This window comes from Eurytemora carolleeae, unplaced genomic scaffold (assembly GCF_000591075.1).
Source record: "Eurytemora carolleeae unplaced genomic scaffold, Eaff_2.0 scaffold260, whole genome shotgun sequence".
NCBI classification, from domain to species: Eukaryota; Metazoa; Arthropoda; class Copepoda; order Calanoida; family Temoridae; genus Eurytemora; species Eurytemora carolleeae.
In genome coordinates, this window is record NW_019396613.1 from 114,887 (window position 1) to 121,938 (window position 7,052).

Genomic DNA, 7,052 nt, shown 5'->3' on the forward strand with positions numbered 1-7,052 from the left:
TACAGTTCACAAATGTACACTACAGTACTCTAGTGTACACTACAGTATACTCCTGTATACTACAGCACACTATTGGACACTCAGTACAATGTTGGACAATACAGTACCCTGTTGTACACAGATGTACACTACATTACTGTTGTACACTACAGTACACTATTGTACACTACGCACACTGTTGTATAGTACAGAATTGTACAGAACTGTTTTTAACAAATGCTTTTAATTTGTTAACCTCGAGTTATCTTGACTTATTTATTGAATACATTAAGAAGCTAGGTCAATTAAGTTAAGTAATGAATGAAAACTAAATGAAGATATTCCATTGCTAAAAATATTTCTTATTTCACGTATAAAAATTTTATGTTACAAAACCTTGAGTTTAATGCAAAAAAATATAAATAAAAGCAAAATGAAATAAATAAACAATATTTATAATTTATAAATCATAATACTAGAGGGCTGGGGCTTTCACTGTCTGTCCATGATCGACGGTCAGATTTAAAATATTTATTTAAGTATTTAAGTATTTTTGTCAGCGAACTCGTGGTAATTTTCTTAACCTTTGAAGGAAGAATTCTAGGATTCTTAAAAATAATGGCCTTTCAAAATTACAATATAGAACATTGCATTTTCAATTCTTGATTTTCTATAGGAAAATAAATAATGATAAAAAGGTGAATAAATTTCTAAAATAAGACGGTATAGCGAAAACATTAAAACACTGACTCACCACCCCTTCCCAGCCTTCTAGATTAAACAAATATAACAAAACCAACTAGATAAAATTTAAAGAACAAAAATCTAAAAGAATTACAATTTATCTGTTTAATTATGTAATTGTACATTTTACAGTGAAAAGAAGAAAACTTTGGAAAAGGAAAACGACATCATAGCAATACTGAAGTGTGTCTTGTGTTCATTGGAAAATTATAAATCCTATCTTAATTCAAAAAGTCGTCTTCCTATTCCAGAATTGTCTAGTTCTTACTGTAAGTTTGCCGACAGATTGCTTTAGGCAACGAATGATGTTAAAAAGTTCACAAAATTACGGAAATAAAAATAAAATATATTTCCGGTTTACGCCGGATATTCAAAAATTAATCTGAGGGCTATATAAAAATAGATATTTTACTGCATACCAAGGTTATAATGCAAGGAAAGTTATTTCAGAGGTATACTTCTTTTGTACAGCGGTGTACTGTCTCTGGGCGGTAATGTAAACACAAGACGAATGTCGAAGCCTGACATGGGATCCATCATAGGAAACTATTATGTCCTATTATAGGAAACTTTTATCCTCCTCGGATACTAAATGAACACTGATGCATTTATTCTTGTTTACAAATTTCGGCCAGAGAGAACTGGTTTTAATATGTACGCAGAGTATACGCAACTGCAATTAAACTTTCCTTGCATTATAACCTTGCTGCATGCTTACTTATATATAATCATAAATATCTTTCTAAACTAAATAAAATTTGTCTTCCAGACAAAACAAACACAAAACTAACATAATATATATTGCAAAGTTAGCAAATAGAAGAAAAGACAGGCGGAAAAGAATAAAAGAGGAAAACAGAAGGGAAAAATAAAGAGGAAAACAGAAGGGAAAAATAAAGAGGAAAACAGAAGGGAAAAATAAAGAGGAAAAAAGAAGGGAAAAATAAAGAGGAAAACAGAAGGGAAAAATAAAGAGAAAAACAGAAGGGAAAAATAAAGAGGAAAACAGAAGGAAAAAAGATGGATCACTTCTGAACTGACATAACTAGGATTAATAAACTGCAGAGTGGGATGAAATTACATTTTTCCATATTCAAATTATGATCAAAATGAACTAAAAAATATTTCTATATACGTTGTAAAATGATAAAAAGCCTAACTTTTAGTTCACATTATTTAATGTAGGTGTACTTAGGGATATTAACGTTTTCATTCTTTTGAAAAACGATCGTTTTTATGAAATTCGTCGTTTCGTTAACGATCGTTAACGTAGAGAGGAAACCGATCTGAAAGGCATCTGTACTAATCAGTAATCATTGAGTAGTTTTTAAGAAAATGTCATAAGTTTTAGCTCCCCCACAACTGTTAAACTTCATGTAAGACGACATTCAATAAAGTTCCATGTAATTTTTTTCAACAACTATAGTTTTTCCAAAAACGGCCGATTTTATAAAGTTCGTCGTTTAGTTAGTTAACGATCGTTAACATAATTGTCAATCATAGTTTTTTTTCAAAAACAATCGTTTTTCAAAAATGATCGTATTTACAAAAAAATCGTACAAAAACGGTGGCAAATAGTTTTTTAACGATCGTTATAACGGTTGATTTTATTCTGGATTGATTGATCCACACATACTGCAGGATATATCAATATAATTATTAAACTGTTATTACTCTGCTTGTATTAGACTCTGGACTGAAGAACCAAGGTTTGAAGTTCTCCAAGTTACTCACCATATGATCAGAATCAGCCTGAACAAGATGTAGATCTAGTCACCGTTCACCTCAGCTATCAAGTGGGTTAATAGAAAAAAGACACCTGAGGCTTTTACAGATTCAGAAGGTAGATTATGTCTAGGACTAGCATATATTCCCTTTTTGAGAACATTCTATTTAAACTTTGTTGTGAAGTTTAGACTGAAAAAAGGCGTTTGACTCACAAGATTTCAGACAATCCAAAATATTTTGAGTTTTTCTGCTTAATTATTATCATTATATGATAAATTTATCAATTAGAATAAACAGTAAACAATGTTTTATATGTTTTTGATTTAGTTTTTTCCCCACTATTCGTCTACAGAGGCTGAAATATTAAAGGTTCAGCCACTTTTTATGAAATACCTTAAACTTACTACGATGTTTTGTTCAAGGTTTAAAATATTTTAGAGTGCATTAACCAGGTGAAGCCTAATTAAAGACAAAGTATTTCTTAAAGATAGGATGTTACTCTCAGAGAGTTTAATGGTCAGCTTTAGAATTAAAATTACTTAAGAATAGGCCATTTGCTTGCAACTTACTTTGGTTATTTTCTTCCAATTTGTTCATTCTATTTGTTAAATTTATTATATGATGATAATAATTAATAATCTCACGAAAACTTTATTTTTAGTCTTAACTACACAAAATAGTTTAAATGGAATTTACTCAAAAAGGGTTCGACAGGGATTTCCAGAATCTGTAGAAACATCTGGCGCCTTTATTTTTGCCACAAACTCAAATTTTCTAATCCCTACATCTTCGCAACTTGATGATGCCAACCTTTGATATTTTTACTACGACTATTTGATCTAACAGAATTCATAGTTTGAAATATCAAAGGCTACAACATAAGTTTGCAAAGATATATGGATTGAAAAATTAGAGTTTGTGGAAAAATCTCATTTCCTTTCTAGAATTTAAACAGATCAGAATAAAAATAAATAAGGAATGAAATTATTTGAAACTACCTGAATCTCGGTTAGTAATTCATATATCCTTGAAGTATCCTCAGCAGGGCTAATCTCTGCAGCCTCTACAGCCTCTACACCGTCCTCAGTATGTGACTCCTGAATCAAATAATATTATTCTAAAAGTAATTACTAAACCATCCTCTTTACATTATGTAATGTAATGTAGAGATGTAAAGGTTAAATCCCAAGAGAAGCTTGCAAGCAATCATATACCACCCTTGGTGTAAATATACAAAAATATCCAAACCAAACCATATCAATACACATATTATAATCAAGGTTTATATTATGCCTTAAACTGCCAAGTAAACTTTCAGTGTAACTGAACGCTATAAGAGCAAAATAATCCAAGTAGGTTTTTTATGTTAAAGGGACTGTAAGAGTAATTTCAAGTGATCCTCCATACTAAAAAGGGGAATGTCTGATTTACGACGGTACTCTTTAAAGCTTTGTTTGTTTGTTGAGTAAAGAGATTATAATTATTTATTTGTATAATTATATGATTTGTAGGGTGACCAGTCAAGCCATGAATGGCTGTCTTTAATGATTGACCTTAGTGTGTATACGTATCTAAATTATCAGCTGCAAATTCCGCTGCGTTGAGTTTAGACTGTACGCAGTTCACACCTGAATTTTGAGCTTATCATACAAGCGGATTTAGATACACGGTATCCCACGAAACGTGACAGTTGGTAAATAGTTTAGAATGTCTTCCTCCATAATTTATTAGGTTGTTTAATACCAAAGACAATAATAAAAATATCATATAGGAATCATTTTATAATAGAATTAATTTCAAAGTAAAATATCTTAATGAGCAATAGATTTTTTAAACGAAATAAACTGCATGAAGTCTTTAATATTAAATACAGTGTATGAAAGACGACATTCAAAACTATTTATTATCTGTCATGTTCCGTTGGACACCCTGTACGTTTACACAAATATTTCTGTACTCGACGAACACAGAAAGGTTTTAAGGGTACCGTTGTAAATCGGGTATTCCCCTTCTTTGTATGAAGGGTCATTTGAAATTACGCTAACAAGCCTCTTTAACAATATGTTTTCTTTCTGCTTTTCTACCTAGTTTTTAATTTAATTTTTAATTTTAATTTTAAATTAATTTAGTGTTTTCATATTGCGATGTGGTTCATGGTTTCCTACCTTCCTCCGCTCAAGGGTTTTCGAGGATTTCTGGGAAACCCTCAAGTAGCTTATATCTGAATTTTAATCCAACATTTTTATATTTAGAGAAAACTTCTCAAGAGACTTATATATATAACTTATTTTCATGAATTCATTGTAGACAAAACATTTACTGTACACCATTCAATATGAAGGAGAGGGAACAGGGGCTGACATAACTAGGCATGATCTCATAACAGTATTTTTAAGGACCAATGGGCAATGATCAGATGTCGTAACAAAATATTCATTAAATATTCATGAAATATTCATGAAATAAAACGAATATTAGCGCTAGTAGTATTTGGATCCAAGTTTACTCCAACAAGCATTTTGCTAAATATATTTTGGATATTTTTGAGAAAACATCGCGAAATAATGCATGTCATGACAATGGTTTTGAAAAAAAAACTACATAAGGTCAGTCAGAATTGTACTTGATTGAACATCGTAAAAATTGAGACTTGCGTTTTATTGTTTCTCCCAAATCCCCCTTCCCCTGGATTTAGACGTCTATTGAAATGTTTTCAACAAAAACCTTTCTTATTCTTTATGAAATAATAAATCCTACTTAAAGGAGAGAAGGCGGGTGTTAAGAGAGGGAGAGAGCTGGTGTATTATATTTTATTTTAGTAATCTTTAAAACTAGAAATCCACGCTACACCTCTAGTTCACATGATTTGAATTATAATTTTTTTACATAAGATATTATTTAAGACAAAAAACTTAAAACCCTGAAAGGCGCTAGTTTGGAAAAGATGCATTCTTTTTATGTTTGTAATTCTTTTAGTCATTAATTTTAGTTACAGTTTACAGTTTACACAACACATCCTTATACTGATACTTTAACTAGAAGAAAATAAAGAATACTCAAAAAAAGCAACAAAAAAATGCAAGATAAACATAACTTTATGTTAAATTTAGAGAATAAAGAGAACAGATATTTCTTAAAGAAAACAGGAAACACATAGATATCCGAGAATAAAGGAAACAGGTAGATATCAGAGAATAAATGAAACAGGTAGATATCAGAGAATAAAGGAAACAGATAGATATCAGAGAATAAAGGAAACACATAGATATCAGAGAATAAATAAAACACATAGATATCCGAGAATAAAGGAAACACATAGATATCAGAGAATAAATGAAACAGATAGATATAAGAGAATAAATGAAACAGATAGATATCAGAGAATAAAGGAAACACATAGATATCAGAGAATAAAGGAAACAGGTAGATATCAGAGAATAAAGGAAACAGATAGATATCAGAGAATAAAGGAAACAGATAGATATAAGAGAATAAATAAAACAGGTAAATATCAGAGAATAAAAGAAACATAATAACACCGGAGAATAAAGGAAAAGATATTATCAGAGAATAAAAGAAACAGATAGATATCAGAGAATAAAAGAAACTGATATATCAGAGAAAAAAAAGAAACAGATAGATATCAGAGAATAAAAGAAACAGATAGATATCAGAGAATAAAAAAACAGATAGATATCAGAGAATAAAAGTAACAGATAGATATCAGAGAATAAAAAAACAGATAGATATCAAAGAATAAAAGAAACATATCAGAGAATAAAAAAAACAGATAGATATCAGAGAATGAAAGAAACAGATAGGTATCAGAGAATAAAGGAAACAGATAGATATCAGAGAATAAAGCAAACATAAAAATATCAGAGAATAAAAGAAACAGATGGATATCAGAGACTAAAAGAAACAGATAGATATCAGAGACTTAAAGAAACAAATAGATATCAGATAATAAAAGAAACAGATTTATATCAGAGAATAAAGGAAACAGAAAAATATCAGAGAATAAAAGAAACAGCTGGATATCAGAGAATAAAAGAAAAAGATAGATCTTAGAGAATACAGGTAACAAAAAGTTCTCCAATAATAAATGTAACATATAGATTTCATACCATAAAGGTGACAAGTAGATCTAATATTGTAAAGGTATTAGATAGTTAAATAATTTTAGTGACAAATTTATCTCTGGGAAAAAAGGTATCAGATATATCTTATAAATAACTTGTTTACTACCTTGTGTTTATTCTTCATAACTTGGTTTACTAGTGCATGGAGATCAGTCAGCTTATTCTGCAAATATAATACAATATTATCACAAATACAATACGATATTATCACAAATACAATACAATAATATCACAAATACAATACTTGATCATATCACAAATAAAATAGAAAAATATCACAAATAAAATACAAAAATATCACAAATATAATACTTAATCACATCACAAATACAATACAAAAATATCACAAATACAATAAAATCCCATCAGAAATCAATACTTGATCACATCACAAATACAATACAAAAATATCACTAATACAATATGATCATATCACAATAACAATACAATCACATCAAA

The 7,052-nt window shown here is 29.6% G+C and overlaps 1 long non-coding RNA gene across 6 annotated transcripts; it reads right to left on the bottom strand.

Moving 5' to 3' along the window:
• Nucleotides 1-1,671: 1,671 nt before the first annotated feature.
• LOC111706323 (uncharacterized) lies at nt 1,672-6,779 on the bottom strand. Of its 6 annotated transcripts, none has more exons than XR_002766211.1 (4): nt 6,700-6,779; nt 3,450-3,548; nt 2,284-2,475; nt 1,672-1,937 (listed from the first exon to the last, which is right to left on the bottom strand). It is a non-coding gene; the product is annotated as an uncharacterized LOC111706323 (long non-coding RNA). The 6 variants fall into 6 exon arrangements; XR_002766208.1 differs by having other exon boundaries at nt 2,242-2,475; XR_002766212.1 differs by having other exon boundaries at nt 1,673-1,913.
• Nucleotides 6,780-7,052: the final 273 nt, after the last annotated feature.